The 19,140-nt window shown below is 40.6% G+C and overlaps 1 non-coding gene across 1 annotated transcript; it reads left to right on the forward strand.

The window, feature by feature from the left end:
- The first annotated feature begins 6,801 nt into the window (after positions 1 to 6,801).
- Positions 6,802 to 6,873, forward strand: TRNAG-CCC. Its single transcript has one exon. It is a non-coding gene; the product is annotated as a tRNA-Gly (tRNA).
- Positions 6,874 to 19,140: the final 12,267 nt, after the last annotated feature.

The raw sequence follows: 19,140 nt of genomic DNA on the forward strand, positions 1-19,140 counted from the left end.
GTCATACATAACACAGATACAACCTATTATTTTACTGCATTCTAATAATTATGACTTCTGAACCACAACTTGTCCAAGACCCTCAGGAGAAGCTGGTCAACTTCAACATTGCCCCCTTTCCTCTGTGAAGTACTTTTAGGAAGTCTGAAGAGTTACCAGCACATCAGTGACTCTGAGCTTGATATCAAGATTCAAGAGAAAGAATTCAAGAGAGTAGCTTAAGTGTCAGAGAAGGCAATGGCACCCCACTCCAGTAGTCCTGCCTGGAAAATCCATGGACAGAGGAGCCTGGTAGGCTGCAGTCCATGGGGTCACTAAGAGTTGGACGCAACTGAGCGACTTTACTTTCACTTTTCACTGTCATGCATTGGAGAAGGAAATGGCAACCCACTCCAGTGTTCTTGCCTGGAGAATCCCAGGGATGGGGGAGCCTGGTGGGCTGCCATCTATGGGGTCGCACAGAGTCTGACATGACTGAAGCCACTTAGCAACAGCAGCAGCAGCAGCTTAAGTGTGCTGACTAGCATTTTCTAAAATCAAACCTACAGGACTTGAACATACATATATAGTTTTTATTGTTCTAGCTTTATTGATGTATTTTTGACATATAACATTGTGTAAGTTTAAGGTAGACAAATGATTTGATACATGAATATATTGTAAAATGATCACCAATGATCAAAATGAACATAATTACCATTTTTGTGGTGATAACTTTTACGATAACTAAATACAAGATAACTCTCTCATGAGCTTCCAAATGTGTTTAAAGATATAAGAATTCATCAACAAATCCCTCTCCCATCCCATGTTATATCAGCATACATGGTAGGTGCTGTACTTGTGTGTGTATACATACACGGACATACTATCTATACTTGGTGGTAGGTGAATTCCAGTGGATGCTTACTGTTTGTCTCTAGAGATCTCTTCAAGAAAATTAGAGATACCAAGGGAACATTTCATGCAAAGATGGGCTCGATAAAGGACAGAAATGGTATGGACCTAACAGAAGCAGAAGATATTAAGAAGAGATGGCAAGAATACACAGAAAAACTGTACAAAAAAGATCTTCACGACCCAGATAATCATGATGATGTGATCACTAATCTAGAGCCAGACATCTTGGAATGTGAAGTCAAGTGGGCCTTAGAAAGCATCACTGCGAACAAAGCTAGTGGAGGTGATGGAATTCCAGTGGAGCTATTTCAAATCCTGAAAGATGATGCTGTGAAAGTGCTGCACTCAATATGTCAGCAAATTTGGAAAACTCAGCAGTGGCCACAGGACTGGAAAAGGTCAGTTTTCATTCCAATCCCAAAGAAAGGCAATGCCAAAGAATGCTCAAACTACCGCACCGTTGCACTCATCTCACATGCTAGTAAAATAATGCTCAAATTTCTCCAAGCCAGGCTTCAGCAATACGTGAACCGTGAACTCCCTGATGTTCAAGCTGGTTTTAGAAAAGGCAGAGGAACCAGAGACCAAATTGCCAACAACTGCTGGATCATCGAAAAAGCAAGAGAGTTCCAGAAAAATATCTATTTCTGCTTTATTGACTATGCCAAAGCCTTTGACTATGTGGATCACAAATAAGCTGTGGAAAATTCTGAAAGAGATGGGAATACCAGACCACCTAACCTGCCTCGAGAAATCTGTATGCAGATCAGGAAGCAGCAGTTAGAACTGGACATGGAACAACAGACTGGTTCCAAATAGGAAAAGGAGTACGTCAAGGCTGTATATTGTCACCCTGCTTATTTAACTTCTATGCAGAGTACATCATGAGAAACGCTGGACTGGAAGAAGCACAAGCTGGAATCAAGATTGCCAGGAGAAATATCAAGAACCTCAGATATGCAGATGAAACCACCCTTATGGCAGGAAGTGAAGAGGACCTAAAAAGCCTCTTGATGAAAGTGAAAGAGGAGAGTGAAAAAGTTGGCTTAAAGCTCAACATTCAGAAAATGAAGATCATGGCATCTGGTCCCATCACTTCATGGCAAATAGATGGGGAAACAGTAGAAACAGTGTCAGACTTTATTTTTTTTGGGCTCCAAAATCACTGCAGATGGTGACTGCAGCCATGAAATTAAAAGACACTTACTCCTTGGAAGAAAAGTTATGACTAACCTAGATAGTATATTCAAAAGCAGAGACATTACTTTGCCGACTAAGGTCCATCTAGTCAAGGCTATGGTTTTTCCTGTGGTCATGTATGGATGTGGGAGTTGGACTGTGAAGAAGGCTGAGTGCTGAAGAATTGATGCTTTTGAACTGTGGTGTTGGAGAAGACTCTTGAGAGTCCCTTGGACTGCAAGGAGATCCAACCAGTCCATTCTGAAGGAGATCAGCCCTGGGATTTGTTTGGAAGGAATGGTGCTAAAGCTGAAGCTCCAGTACTTTGGCCACCTCATGTGAAGAGTTGACTCATTGGAAAAGACTCTGATGCTGGGAGGGATTGGGGGCAGGAGGAGAAGGGGACCACCGAGGATGAGATGGCTGGATGGCATCACGGACTCGATGGACATAAGTCTGAGTGAACTCCGGGAGATGGTGATGGACAGGGAGGCCTGGTGTGCTGCGATTCATGGGGTCGCAAAGAGTCAGACATGACTGAGCAACTGAACTGAACTGAACTGAATCTCCTCCTGTACTGACATGAAAGGACATTCTCTCTCTGAGAGAGAGAAATTTGGTAGTTGGAAATTCCTATAATAATAATGTCTTTATGATTCAATGGTTTGGATGCCAGTTCCCAAATTCTTCTATTTCTCCACTGTGCATAATGACGGATCCATTTACATTGTGTCCCAGAAACAGCCATGGGTTCCCTATAGTCTATGAAGACATACTTTTTATAAAAGAGGTATACAACCACCTACACCAAAGAAATAGGTGCTATAAAGAAACAGCATCTATTTTTATCATCTCTTATTTCTTATTATCTCTTGAGATTGATATCTCTTATTTATCCATGATGTTGGATTGTCTGATTACTCTGTGCCAGGTATTGTGCTAATGTTTTATACATGGCATTGCTTTAATCATTACTATAATACCAAGAATGTATAATTCTATTAGATAAGTTAGAAAATTGATCTAATGGTAGAGAAGTAAGTCACCGGCTCAAGTCACAGTAAGAACAGAAATTTGGGAGGCAAGTGAGGCCACTGCATTTCAGAGTCTGATGAGCCCACAATCCTGCCCTGGGGTGGCTTGTCAATTCTAATGACCACGTAGAATAACATTCTTCCAATATTTTTTTTTTACTTTGAGCTGAATCAAGAATGAATTAAAATAAAAAATACATATCATATGAAACACTTATTCCTAAAGTGGCTCCTACCTCATCAACATCTTTCCTACTTCATCTTAGAAAGCCCCTGTCTCCATGAGGTCAATTCATTCTGGTCTCTTCACTCCATCTTCTCACCCCTCAGCACTTAGGTATGAGTATGTGTTACTGGAAGACAGCGGACAGTAAAAGCCACAAGAAAGTCTTTGATAATGTCACATTTTTTTCCCTGTTGCAAGCTGCTCAAGCCAGTGAAAGAGCCTGAACAGTGCGTGAATAGAGTCTTTCTCCTGGAAGTAAGTGGAAGATGGCTGTCACTAAACTATAGAAACATTTCAGCGGCAATTTATTCGAAGGCAGAAAGTCATTTTTATACCTCAGAAATTTGGATGAGAGAAGACTCAGAAAAAAAAGTCCTAAGGTAGATATAGTGAAATTCCTTTCCATCATTTATATGACAGATAAAAAGAAAATAAGTTATTCATTTTTAATTAGTAAAAACAAATGAATTAAAGATAATCTTGCCATTTAACAGTTCCAACTCTTTTCTGATTAACTATCGATTTTTCACCAATTATAATACCAAAAAATACAACACCTCTGAGTGAAATTACACAATAGAGAATGACATATGACCAGGTACTCTGGAGCTGAACAGGACTGCCAGAAGTTGAGAAATTAAAGGCTTTATACTAATTTTGCATGTTTCATTTTACTAAGAATAGAGTTTTGAGGGTTAGCATTTGATGACTGATTATAATCAAGTTGCTCCCAACATATTTATTTAATCACTAAATGTTATGTTATTGCCTTAATACTTATCTTTTAATTGTCCTGGCTTTTCAAATTTGGGTGTTACCTAGAAAAGTGAAAAATACACAAGCTAACTAACTCACTTGTAGTTACAATTAGGATTAGTGTTTTGGAGGGTGTTTTTTGTTTGTTTAGACTTTTGATAGCCATAATAGAATTGGCAGGGCAGGTCAAAAAGTTTGTTTGGGTTTATTTTGGCCAACCCAACCTGTGTCCTCCTTACAGTCTTCAAATATGGTCCGTGTCATCACTTGTCTCTGAATATGCCTGGGGCTGGTCTCATTTAGAATGTGGCTTACCAAGATCTCTTCAACTGTGCAGAGCAGCCTCTTTCCCATTCCTCTTGGCAAAAAACTATGTGCCTTAGAAGGTTCAGCTCAAAACTCACTCTGTTCTCACACTCAGATGCGTGATGATCTCATTTTCTGGAAAAGACTGTCTTACGTGATTTCTTAATTCTGTACCATAATTATTCCCAACTTGTGTCACTACTGTTATTGCTTGAACCTTTCTGTAAATTTCTGTAGAGGACTGTCTTGCTTATTTCTGTTTCCTCCCAAGAGTTTTCTTGCTCTCAAGGAGCTTATTAAGTAGTTGCTAAACTGAATGGGAAAAACGGCCACTTTTTGAAAATTAAAGCTAATAAGCATTAAGCTGAAACAGACATGGTTATTCATTTGTTGAAATAACTCATTATAAAAATGGTCTACATAAAAAGCAGTTGATGAATAGGCACATGATAAGATGCTCTACATTGCTAATTATTAGAGAAATGCAAAGCAAAAGTACAATGAGGTATCAACTCACACCAGTCAGAAGGGCCATCATTAAACAGTCTACAAATAATAAATGCTGCAGAGGGTGTGAGAAAAAGGAATCCTCCTACACTGTTGGTGAGAATATAAATTGGTACAGCCACTATGGAGAATAGTATGGAGGTTCCTTAAAAAAATAAAAATGGAGCTATCATATTATCCAGCAATCCCACTCCTGGACCTGTATCTGGAGAAAACCATACTTTGAAAACATATATGCACCCCAATGTTCACTGAAGTACTATTTACAGTAGCCAAGAAATGGAAGCAACCTAAATGTCTATAACATATGAATGGATAAAGAAGATGTGATACATAAATGAAAAGGAATATTATTCAGACATAAAAAGAAGGAAAGAAAGCCATTTGCCTGAATATTCATTGGAAGGACTGATGCTGAAGCTGAAACTCCAATACTTTGGCCATCTGATGTGAAGAACTGACTCATTTGAAAAGACTCTGATGCTGGGAAAGATTGGAGGCAGGAGGAGAAAGGGGCAACAGAGGATGAGATGGTTGGATGGCATCACCAACTCTATGGACATGAGTTTGAGCAAGCTCTGGGAGTTGGTGATGGTCAGGGAAGTCTGGTGTGCTGCAGTCCATGGGGTCACAAAGAGTCAGACACGACTGAGCTACTGAACTGACTGATTGAATGCCATTTGCAGCAACATGGATGGACCTAGAGATGATCATACTAAGTGAAGCAAGTCAGACAGAGAAAGGCACATACCATTCGCTATCACTTACAGATGGAATCTAAAAATACGACACAAATGAACCTATCTACGAAACAGAAACAGAATCACAGACCTAGAGAACAGACTCATGTTTGCCAAATGTGAGGGGGCTTGGAAGAAGGATGGAGTGGGAATCTGGGATTAGTAGATGCAAACTGTTATATATAACAAATCACTTTGATGTGTGCCAGAAACTGACACAACAATGGAAATCAACTATACTTCAATAAAATAGATTTTTTAAAAGGTGGCAAATGAGTTTAAGGTGCTCCCCAGATGTTTGTACTGAATTCTCTAGTTTGTCTCCTAAAAGCAGAAGAGACGAAGTATCATGAATGCAAAGTAAGCTCTAACCTAAATCTTTCTAACAGTATTGGGACTTTGTTGTCTCAAGACAAGGGTGGTGGCCTGAATGAGGAAGGGACAAAAACCACCTGAAAGGTAAGAACTGGCAGTGTCAGCTGCCAGATTTTTCAGATCATAAAACCCTCAGGATTGGGAGGAACACAGTGTCTGAGCAACCTGAGTTTAAAAGAATGCCCCTTAACATTCCTTCCTCTTCTTTCTAATTACTTGTCTCAAGAAGCCTTCAGATCTGCAATTTAGTCTCTTCAATGGACTTATTCATTAATAGGGAGTGTGCCCTGTTCAAATGATTGATGCCAGTTATCTTACCAGATTCATCTCCCATTTCATTTGATGAATCAGCATTCTGGTTTATAAATCAGTTTCTGGCAACCTGGCTTGGCATTCATCACTCCTCTACAGCTTGGTCGCCCCTAAGTGAGTGGCTTCCTTTATGTTTTCATTGCTGTAAATCTGAGGAGTGTTCCCTGGGCTTGTGGGAAATTTTTCAAGAGCAGCCTCTGTGTGAATTTGAATTGAAGCAAGCAGCTCACACTAAAATATCTGAAGAGCTTAACAATGTTTTAAGAATACCTTGTAATTCTGATTATGCCATCCATAATATTCATTAGGCAGTCCACACACATTTGTTGAATTAAACAGAACCTTGTGCTAGCAATAAGCAAAAGCCAAGAAAGGCTTCTTATTTTTATTATTATTTTAATTTTTTCTTTACCAAAGTTGTGGAGGTGAGGATGGGAAGAGGGAAAAGGAAACAGCTCATGGGACTTCCCTGGTGGTCCAGTGGCTAAGACTCTGTATTCCCAATGCAGGGGCCTGGGTTCAATCCCTGGTCAGGGAACTAGATTCCCACATGCCACAACTAAGAGTTCTCACGCTGCAACTAAGACCTGATACAGCCATATGAATAACTAAATATTAAAAAAAAAATGGCTCACAAGAAAATCAGTCAGAACAGAAAAGGACCCAAAGCTCCCACGAGTAGACGCATGTCAGAGTATAACCTGTGTGCAGATCAAGGCTTAACTGAGAAGAACTGTGCACAGACAATGGAGGTGAGCTTGGAGGGGTCCAGATAACAGAGAAGGCGAGAAATTTGAGGGGCTGATTTGAAGAGGGAACTTCAGAGGGAGTCATAAATACCTAAAGAAGGATTCTTAAGACCATTTCAGTATGATGCACTGATTGAAACCCTCCTTAGTTGGATATTTGTGAAATTTAATACGGGGCAGAAAACTAAAAAAATAAGAAAAAAACCCTCCATAGAATCTATTTTTTAGGAATCTGGAATTGAATCTAGCCTTTTGTTTTTACGGGTAGATCAATAGGCCTTTTACGGGCAGTACTATATTTTCTATATATTTACTATATTTTCCCTGGTAGTTCATATGGTAAAGAATCTGCCTGCAATGCAGGAGATGTGGGTTCGATCCTGGGGCTGGGAAAATCCCCTGGAGAAGGAAATGGCAACCCACTCCAGTATTCTTGCCTGGGAAATCTCACGAACAGAGGAGCCTGGAGGGCTACAGTCTATGGGGTTGCAAAGAGCCAGACACAACTAAGCGAGTAACACAACACAACACAACTACATAATCAAGTGATATTTAGGGCTACTTTCTCAGGGTTGACCAAAGGTACCTAGCAACAAGTTAGATAAAATGCTAAGCTAATTGTGTATTTTCATCATGACTGACTTATCCCAAGAACTTAGGTAGAAAGTGGCATGATAAATGAGGCAGGAGCCCTGAATGGTCTTGAAAACACAACCAGAGCTATAGAGAAATCTGGGTCAAGATGATTTTAAAGTTAGAAATACTGAGAAATGCCTATGTGAAAGATCATCTAGATTTTTTTTTTTAGGCACTTTCCCCAGTGTCCCCAAAGAGACTAATAAAAACTACAAATTTGGTGGCATATTTTCTTACTGACTTAAAGCAAGGTAGCATAGTGATGTGGACAGATACTAGGACTCAGATGTCAAATTCCCAATTTCATCTCAGAGAGAAGAAAAAGAAGGAGTCCGTTCTATTCTACATGTAAAGAACTGGGAGAATGCCCATGAAGGGCAACCCAGAAGGGCACAGTAGACTGAGTTTAGAAGGTGGGGGGTTCCACTTATTACGGGAATGATGAATAGTCAAGTATTATTGAGTAATCTTAGACTTCATTGAATGAAAGAACATGGGCAATATTTGCACTGTCTGCAAAGCCGCTCAAGTCTGAAGGAGAGAAAGGTGCGCAGAGCCAACTGAAAACTCTATAGGGATGAAGCTGTGCCCTAGCTGCTTGAAGCCACAGGATTCCAAATCAGCATGGCCTCTGTGAGCAGTGATGATGTAAATGTCCTCTGGAATTCAGTTCAGTTCAGTCGCTCAGTCATGTCAGACTCTTTGCAACCCCATGGACTGTAGCATGCCAGGCCTCCCTGTCCATCATCAACTTTCGGAGCTTACTCAAACTCATGTCCATTGAGTTGGTGATGCCATCCAACCATCTCATCCTCTGTCATCCCCTTCTCCTCATACCTTCAGTCTTTCCCAGCATCAGGGTCTTTTCAAATGAGTCAGTTCTTCACAACAGGTGGCCAAAGTATTGGAGTTTCAGCTTCAGCATCAGTTCTTCCAATGAATATTCAGGGAAGATTTCCTTTAGGATGGACAGGTTGGATCTCCTTGCAGTCCAAGGGACTCTCAACAGTCTTCTCCAACACCACAGTTTAAAAGCATCAATTCTTCAGCACTCAGATTTCTTTATGGTCCAACTCTCACATCAGTACATGACTACTGGTAAATCCATAGCTTTGAGAAGAAGGACCTTTGTTGCCAAAGTAATGTCTCTGCTTTTTAATATGCTGTCTAGGTTGGTCATAGCTTTTCTTTCAAGGGGCAAGTGTCTTTTAATTTCATGGCTGAAGTCACCATCTGCAGTGATTTTGGAGTCCCCCAAAATAAATTTTCTCACTGTTTCCATTGTTTCCCCATCTATTTGCCATGAAGTGATGGGACCAGATGCCATGATCTTAGTTTTCTGAATGTTGAGTTTTAAGCCAACTTTTTCACTCTCCTCTTTCACTTTCATCAAGAAGCTCTTTAGTTCTTCACTTTCTGCCATAAGGGTGGTGTTATCTGCATATCTGAGGTTATTGATATTTCTCCTGGCAGTCTTGATTCCAGCTTGTGCTTCATTCAGCCCAGCATTTTGCATGATGTACTCTGCATAAAAGTTAAATAAGCAGGGTAACAATATACAGCTTTGACATACTACTTTCCTAATTTGGAACCAGTCTATTGTTCCATGTCCAGTTCTAACCATTGCTTCTTGACCTGCATACAGATTTCTCAGGAGGCATGTAAGGTGATCTGGTATTCTCATCTCTTTAAGAATTTTCCACAGTTTGTTGTGATCTTCACAGTCAAAGGCTTTGGTGTAGTCAATAAAGCAGAAGTGGGTGCTTTTCTGGAGCTCTCTTGCTTTTTCAATGATTCAATAGATGTTGGCAATTTGATCTTGGGTTCCTCTGCCTTTTCTAAATCCAGCTTGAACATCTGAAATTTCATGGTTCACATACTGTTGAAGCCTGGCTTAGAGAATTTTGAACATTACTTTGATTGCACGTGAGATGAGTGCAATTGTGTGCCAGGTTGAACATTCTTTGGCATTGCCTTTCTTTGGGATTGGAATGAAAACTGACCTTTTCCAGTCCTGTGGCCACTGCTGAGTTTTCCAAATTTGCTGGCATACTGAGTGCATCATTTTCACAGCATCATCTTCCAGGATTTGAAATAGCTCAGCTGGAATTCCATCATCTCCACTAGCTTTGTTCATAGAGATACTTTGTAAGGCCCACTTGACTTCACATTCCAGGATGTCTGCCTCTAGCTGAGTGATCACACCATTGTGATTATCTTCGTCATGAAGATCTTTTTTGTACAGTTCTTCTGTGTATTCTTGCCACTTCTTCTTAATATCTTTTGCTTCTGTTGGGTCCATACCATTTCTGTCCTTTATTGTGCCCAAATCTGCATGCAATGTTCCCTTGGTATCTCTAGTTTTCTTGAAGAGATCTCTAGTCTTTCCCATTCTATTATATTCTTCAATTTTTTTTGCATTGATCACTGAAGAGGGGTTTTTTATCTCTCGTTGCTATTCTTTGGAATTCTGCATTTAAATGGGTATATCTTTCCTTTTCTCCTTTGCCTTTAGTGTCTCTTCTTTTCTCAGCTATTTGTAAGGCCTCCTCAGACAACCTTTGCATTTCTTTTTCTTGGGGATGGTCTTGATCACTGCCTCCTGTACAATGTAATGAAAATCTGTCCATAGTTCTTCAGGCACTCTGTTTATCAGATCTAATCCCCTGACTCTGTTTGTCACTTCTACTGTATAATTATAAGGGATTTGATTTAGGTCATACCTGAATGGTCTAGTGGTTTTCCCTACTTTCTTCAACTTAAGTCTGAATTTGGCAATAAGGAGTTCATGATCTGAGCCACAGTCAGCTCCTGGTCTTGTTTCTGATGACTGTATAGAGCTTCTCCATCTTTGGCTGCAAAGAATATAATCAATCTCATTTTGGTATCAACCATCTGGTGATGTCCATGTGTTTAGTGACTTTTAAGATGGTGGAGTAGAAGGACATGCGCTCATCTTCTTCTATGAGAACTCCAAACCTACAACTCACTGCTGAACAACCTTCGACTGGAGAATGTTGGATCCCACCAAAAAAAGATACCCCATGTCCAAGGGCAAAGGAGAAGCCCCAGCAAGATGGTAGGAGGGGCAAAATCGTGGTTAGAATCAAATACCTTACCTGCCAGAGATGCTCAGGGGGCTCAAACAAACCTTGTGTGCACCAGGACCCAGAGACCCCACAGAAACTGGGCTAGAACTGTGTTTGAGTGTCTCCTGCAAAGGTATGGGTCAGAAGTGGCCTGCCACAGAGGCCGGTGCTCTGGGTGCAGCAGACCCGGGTATGGCATAAGCCCTCTTGGAGAAGATCGCCATTAACCCCACCATAGAGCCGCCAGAACTTACACAGGACTGGGGAAACAGAGTCTTGGAGGGCACAAACAGAACCTTGTGCACACCAGGACCCAGGAGAAGGGAGCAGTGACCCCGCAAGAGACTGACCCAGAGTTGCCCGTGAGTGTCCAGGAGTCTCCTGTGGAGGCGTGGGTTGGCAGTTGCCTGCTGCAGGGCTGGGGGCACTGAGTGCAGCAGTGCGTGCATGGGGCCTTCTGAAGGTGGTTGCCATTATCTTCATCACCTCCACCATAGTTTGGCCTCAGGTCAAACAACAGGGAGGGAACAGAGAAAATTGGATTAAAGAGCATGGCCCTACCCATCAGAACAAGACCCAGTTTCCTCCTCAGTCAGTCTCTCCTATCTGGAAGCTTCCATAAGCCTCTTATCCTTATCCATCAGAGGGCAGACAGAATGAAAACCAGAATCACAGAAAACTAACCAAACTGATCACATGGACCACAGCCTTGTCTAACTCAATGAAACTATGGGCCCTCTGGAAGGTTACTATATTCTTGTCCTGCCCTCCACAGTTGCCACCCACCCCAGACCACCTTGTGAATTCCAGCAAGGGAGAGGATGATCCATACCAGCTCACTTGTGGTGATCTTGTAGTGGTTTGCCAAAAATGTGTGGCCAACGGCTTATGGAAAAACCCAAACAAACTTTTCTTGGCCAACCCAATACCTTGAGTCTTTCCATAAAGTAATCATATCTTCTTGTTCTTTGGAGAGGCCTTGGCCGGGTCCTGATTAAACCGAATGAGATTTGGCACAGAGAGTTGGCACATGTGAGAGGCCCGAGAACTGATGGGCCAAATTTTGAAATACATGGTCATGCCTAACCTGGAAGCATCTCCAAGGGCCCTTGAGAAAAATCCAAAGGAAGAGTTCCACAAGGCCAGGAACAGGAAGTACTCTTGAATGTACAAATAAATCCGTGCCCTTGAGCAAAGGCTTAAGTAGGTAGATGGTATGTAGAATGGAAGAATTTTACTCACCTGAATTTTTCCCATTTTGAAAAGTATGAGGATTATCATTGCAAGAAGAGTTGAGAAGAGAAATAATATTCCCAATGGACTATCCTCAGCCAGGAGGGCTGAGAATAGATACACCAATGCCAAAGAGGAAGGTGTTTGGGGCGGGGGGTGGGGGGTGGGAAGGAAATGAAACAGTTTCACTATTGTTGAGAAAGAGACAGAGAAAGCTAGAGGAATTGGGGTGAAGTTTTCTAGATAATATGCTGAGTAAACACTCCCCGCTCCAATTCTGTCATGTTGAGGAAATTCATTTTAACAATCTGCAGATTTCCCCAATGGCTTTCCTTTGGACTAAGAATAAAATGCAAACACCTTGTCCTGGCTAGCAAGGTCTCATCTGATCTGGCCTCTGGCTGTCTCTCCAACCTGATCCAATACTCTTGGCTCACTTCACTTCTGTCCAGTCCAGTAAGCCTCAGGTTCCTCCATCTTGCTAAGCTCCTTCAGGTCTCAGGAGTCTTAGGCCCTTTTGTTTCTTTGCCTGGAATGCTTGTCTCTAAGACCTTTGGATTGCTCAGTAGTTCTCAGTTGTCAGGTCTCAACTCTCAGGTCACACATCTCAGAAAGATCTTCTCTTATCTCTCTATACTGAAGTATCCCCTTCTCCTGACACTTCCTATTCAATATACGGCATTATTCTCTTCAGAGTACTTATCAATACCCGAGGAAAAAATGGTTCATTATATAGAGTACAGAGTTCTGTCTACTCCATGAAATACAAACTGTTCGGGGAACTGTTTTTTCTTGGTCATCAGGCATTCCAGCACCTAGACAAGTTCCTGCCTTATATACTACATCTGAGAAAATACAGATTGTATGACTGGGACTAGTCTTCAAGTTTCTGGTATCAGAGACAGGCCTCGAGGCAGGCTAGCAATATTCAGGTACATTTTAAAAGTTTAATATAAATCGAAACATGAGTGAGAATTTCATAATATAGCAACAAAGACTAAGTTGTACTTCCTCTTAAAAATAAAAGATTTTCTAGCAGCTTACTATAGTTTTTCTTGCAGTTATCCTCATGAGGATGACAAAAGCAGGTTTTGATGTTCTTATTTAAGGAAAGGTAAACTGGAGGTACATGGTAAGTCAGTGGTATAGTCCAGACCAGAGTTTTTCTTGCAGTTATCCTCATGAGGATGACAAAAGCAGGTTTTGATGTTCTTATTTAAGGAAAGGTAAACTGGAGGTACATGGTAAGTCAGTGGTATAGTCCAGACCAGAGCACAACTTTCTTGAGATTGGTCCAGGCTCTATTTGGTCCAACTTCTACCAAACTTTATTGCTTCCATGAAAAACATGGCTAAAGTATCCCAAACAAAAATAATATTAAATACAAACAAAAGCATAAATACAAACAAAAGTTGCTTTTGCCTTTTATATAAAGTCTGTATCACCAATGTTCTATGTGCCACTATTTGAAATCCCTGAGGTGAGAGGGTCTACACATATGTCAAAAGGGCTATTCCTTTGGGGATAAATTAATAAAATAGACTCTTGCTCTTTTAGAGAAAAAAAAAAACCTTCAACTCACAGATGTGTTGACTTGATTTTAGTTTTCCACATAGCATCTAGCAAGCTTTAGCCACAGAAGATTAGGAAGCAACCAGAAGTAAATATTAGTTCCAATGAAAAGGTATGACCAAAAATAATTAAACTGGAGATAACCCAAAGTGGAGGAAAATACTCTACACAGATCATATAGAGTATGAGGCTGAGTCAACAATGTTCATTTACATGCATGATAATAGGTGTTCATGCTCCTACAACCTAACTGGTACATTCTTCTGCAACAGTCTTGGTTACTGTTCAGTTCAGTTCATTTGCTCAGTCATGTCAGACTCTTTGTGACCCCGTGAACTACAGTACACCAGGATTCCCTGTTCATCACCAACTCCCAGAGCTTGCTCAAACTCATGTCCATCAAGTCGGTGATGCCATCCAACCATCTCATCTTCTATTGTCCCCTCTCCTCCTGCCTTCAATCTTGCCCACCATTAAGGTCTTTTCCAATGAGTCAGTTCTTTGCATCAGGTGGCCAAAGTATTTCAGTTTCAGCTTCAGCATCAGTCCTTTCAATGAATATTCAGGACTGATTTCCTTTAGGATGGACTGGTTTGACCTCCTTGCAGTTCAAGGGTCTCTCAAGAGTCTTCTCCAACACCACAGTTCAAAAGCATCGATTCTTTGGCACTCAGCTTTCTTTATAGTCCAACTCTCACATCCATACACGACTACTGGAAAAACCATAGCTTTGACTAGATGGACCTTTGTCAGCAAAGTAACATCTCTGTTTTTTAATATGCTGTCTAGGTTGGTCATAGCTTTTCTTTTCTTTACTGTTAGTTGCCATCATTTGAAAATTTATGATGTTTCACATTTTTCAGTGAAATATACTTCTGCTCACTCATAAAGGGTTGAATTCTATTGAAGAATTGTGTCTACTGGGCAGGAACATGCATCTACTTTTCTTTATATCAGATTATTTTAAATAAAATATGTAATGGTTGAACAGAATGGATCATATTTATGAAATAAAACTTCAAAATATAGAAATTTGGCAATAATTTTTCTAAAACATTTTATTTGCATATTAAACTATAAACAATGAAAAAGCATGGGAGAAGTAACTAAAAATGGCTTCAGATCATAAGGTTTTCACTTTTGTGCATAGGATAAAAAACTTAACTATGTCAAACCAAAGATAGCACAGATTGAGATAGAAAATTGAAACTGAAAAGACTAATTTATATTTTTCTTCAAGGTATCTAACTTTCCTCAGTGACAGAATTTACATCTCTGGCTAACCCCTTCATATTCAAAAGGACACATAAGTAGTATATGTAGTCTAGATACACCATCTATATGAATAAGTTGTACTTAGATCACTTGTAGGTATCTAGATATATGGTTTTGATAACGTTGGTGATGTTTTAAAATGAAACCTTTTCCGTATTTTATACAGCCTAAAATGACAATGTGGGTTTTTTTCCTGTCTCCCCCGCCCCCGCCACAGCTCAGTTTAAGTTTAAGGAACCAGAATTACAGTGAGGTTAAGTGACCTGCATGAGGTCACTCATCCTGCTAATAATAAAGGCAGAACTAGAACCTTGGGTTTGCAATGCTAACCGTGGCACTCAGTATAACTGCATCACTGTATGGTAACAATCTCTTTGAGGATAATTTAGTGGGCTATACGGATAGATTCCTTCAAAGGCTACCTACTGCAGTATTCTGGTCTGGAGAATTCCATGGACTATATAGCCCATGGGGTCACAAAGAGTCAGACATGACTGAGCGACTTTCACTGGATTGTAATAGCCCTTATTAAAGCAAAGTTTTTTGTAGGCACAGAACTGTCATCATTCCTCTGCTCAAGTTCACATTTCTAGATTATCCTTATCTACTCGAAGTGTTACAGAGATTTCCACACTGGAATCAAATGAACTTAGCAGGTGCTCCCTTAGAAAAGGGTGTGAAATGTTCTAAGTAACAGCTAAGATTCTAAAATCAAGACTCGGTCTTCTTTTGATGTTTAATTTCACACAACTGAAATTTCTTTTGTCACACAGAACATTTTAATATGAGATAGAAAGCAAAATGAAAGAGCATTGGAAAATGAGCAGAGATACAATCTTATATGCATCTTTTGTTCTTTTTCCTGCCCGCAGAACTCACTGTATATATATATACGTATATATGTATACAATGTATATATACACATATGGAGACAGAAGTTGGAGGATGGTTGATTTTAGTTTCATTGATGGACATACAATGCAAATATTTACATTGTACACAGTAGAGGGAGGGACAAGTGTTACAGAAGTAAAGCATCTCTTAGCAAACTCACATTGATAATGCTTCTTTGCATTACTTATTTCCTTGAGATGACCCTACCAAATTACAGTTTAAAAGCCATTAGAACATTATCTTTCATTTTCTAAGACTTGACCTTTATTTCTTAACCTAGAGATGTCGTTAGAGATATAACTTCCTATCTCATTATAATTTTCTTAGCAACTATGATAACACATTGCAAATTTTAATAAGTCATTCATTAATTTTGAGTCTATTTCTTCAGCCACCTCTTGATAACGTTTTCTGATTTCTTGAGTTAGCATTAGTGGAGACCAGCAGGGGAGGGTGAAAAGGTTTCATTCATTTTGTTACCAGTTTGCCACTTTGATGAGCAAGTAAAGCTTTTAGATTTTGTGTGGAATTCTCACTGTACAGTCTGTGACCTCTGGTCTCACTGATAGGCAGGGTTATCTTGTGTGAATATCAAAGTGTATCAGCGGTACTACTGTATACAGAATAGTGCTGCTTAAGAAGCTGAACAGATTTTTCTATAAGCAGTCACAAAAGGAAAGGCACACTTGTGTGTTGGAGGTGGAGGAACCAATCAATCTTAGTTCAGGCCAAAGCCAATATTACTTAGAAATTTGATAGTTAAGTTATTGGAATTTGCTGGAGTCTATCAGAATATAATCTGATTTTGCAATTAGTGAATTATGTCACAATTACTTCCTCTGGCTATTAAAAACTATCATGTACAAGAAAAAAGGTAAAGTATTAAATCTAGAATTCTACCTATTACTAGGTCACAACTATACTTAGTCTGCCAGGCTCCTCTGTCCATGGGATTCTCCAGGCAAGAATACTGGAGTGGGTTGCCATTCCCTTCTCTAGGAGATCTTCCCGACTCAGGGAATGAACCTGGGTCTCCCGCATTGCAGGCAGATTCTTTACCATCTGTGCCACCAGGGAAGCCCATATTAAAGCACAGAACAGAGTAAAATCCTAAATCCTTACTATAGCTCACAAGGTACTCCCTGCCAGATCTGGTCTGTAGAGGAGTTCGGAAGTCATCTTCAAACATTTTCTCCCCCCTTCCTTTCTGGGTTCCACTCATGCTGTCCCCCTAGTGGTTATTTGGATAGTACAAAGTTGCTCCCACATCTGTGTACTCTGTCTATATTGCTTTTCCTTCAAACATCTGTATGACTTATTTTCTCATTCCAAACAGGTCTAAGTTCAAGAGCTGACAGTCTTAGTTTCCTAAGATTACTGTAAGAAATGATTACAAACTGGGTGGCTTAGAACTACAGAAATGTATTCTCTCACAATTCTGGAGGGCAGAAGTCCAGAATCGAGGTGTCAGCAGGGTTAGTTTCTTTTGGAGGCTGAGTGGGAGAATCCCTTCCCTGCCTCTCGCCTAGCTTCTGGCAGTGCCAGGAATCCTTGGTGATGCGTGGCTTATAGACGGGTCACTCCAGTCTCTGCCCCTGTCTTTAAATGACCCTCATCACTGTGTCATCTCCTGTTCTGTCTCTTTTAAGCACACCCATCACTGGATTTGAGGCCCACTCTGAAACCAGAATGATCTCAAGATTCTTAATTATATCTGCTAAGAAACGATTTCCACATAAGGTCACACTCACAAATACCAGGGTTTGGATTTGGATATATCTTTTGGGGAGTTTCCCTGGTGGCTCAGATGGTGAAGACTCTACCTGCAGTGCAGGAGATTCAGGTCTGATCCCAGGGTCAGGAAGATGCCCTGGAGAACGGCATGGCAGGCTACAGTCCATGGGGTCACAAAGAGCTGGGCACAACTGAGTGACTAACACACTATATCTTTGGGGGGGGGCAGTGTTCAACTTATTAGATTGCACCTTCAGAGAGGTCATCACTGACCACATTCAACGGTAAATGAGCAGTAGTTATAATACATATACTATCACACTCTCCCATCTAACTCTGAATTACTTTTCTTCATAGTACCAAATATTCAGAATATTTCAAATATCAATTTATCTATTTCTCCTTCTAGAATGTAATCTCCATGAGAATACATTTTATTTGGCTACTTGCTGTTTCCTCAGCATCTAGAATATTACAAGGCAAGTATGAGGTACTCAGTCAATACTAACTAAATGGCTCAAATTTAGTTGAATACCATTAATTGGCTTTGAAAAATTTATAGTGCTTGGCTTCCCAGGTGGCTTAGATGGTAAAGCATCTGCCTGCAATGCAGGAGACCCAAGTTTAAACCCTGGATTAGGAAGATCCCCTGGAGAAGGAAATGACAACCCACTCCAGTACCCTTGCCTGGAAAATCCCATGGACAGAGGAGCCTGGTAGGCTACAGTCCATGGGGTCGCAAAGAATCAGACATGACTGAGTGACTTCACTTTCACTATCACTTTTATAGTGTTTATGATTATACAAAATAGATATATGGGTGGATGAAAAAAATAGAGATATGGGGGTTGCTATGGACAGAATAAGGACTTTCCCAAAATGTCCACATTTTTTTTTCTTTTGGGCCACATCACACAGCATGTGGGACTGTAGTTCCCCAGCCAGGGATCAAAACTGCATCCCCTGTATTAGAAGAACAGAGTCTTAACCACTGGACCTCCAGAGAAGTCCCCAAATGTTCACATCTTAATTTCCAGAACCTGGGACTATGACACCTTACATGGCAAAATGGAATTTGCTAATGTGACTAAATTAGGGATCTTGAGATGAGGAGATAAACTTGGTTTCTCTAGGTGGGCCCATTGTTGATGATAAGGATCTTTCTTAGAGTATCAGAGTCAGAAAAAGATGTGACAATGGAAACAAAGGTGAGAGTGAGAGAAATTTGGAGGTGCTATGCTGCTGGCTTTGAAGATGGAGAACAGGGTCACAAGTCAAGGAATGCAGGTAGCTTCTAGAAGCTGAGAGAAAGGCAGGGAAACAGATTTTTCCTTCAAGCTTCCAGAAAGGAACATAGCCATGCCCATACCTTGGTTGGAAGGCCCATTTTGGACTTCTGACTCCCCAGCTGTAAAATAATATATTTGGGTTGCTGCCAGGCTCCTCTGGCCATGGGATTCTCCAGGTAAGAATACTAGAGTGGGTTGCCATGCCCTCCTCGGGGGGATCTTCCTGACCCAGGGATCAGACCTGTGTCTCTTATGTCTCCTGCATTCGCAGGCAGGTTCTTTACCACTAGCGCCACCTGGGAAGCCCTTAAGCTACTAAGTTTGTGGTAATTTG

Source organism: Capra hircus (genome assembly GCF_001704415.2).
Source record: "Capra hircus breed San Clemente chromosome X unlocalized genomic scaffold, ASM170441v1, whole genome shotgun sequence".
NCBI classification, from domain to species: domain Eukaryota; kingdom Metazoa; phylum Chordata; class Mammalia; order Artiodactyla; family Bovidae; genus Capra; species Capra hircus.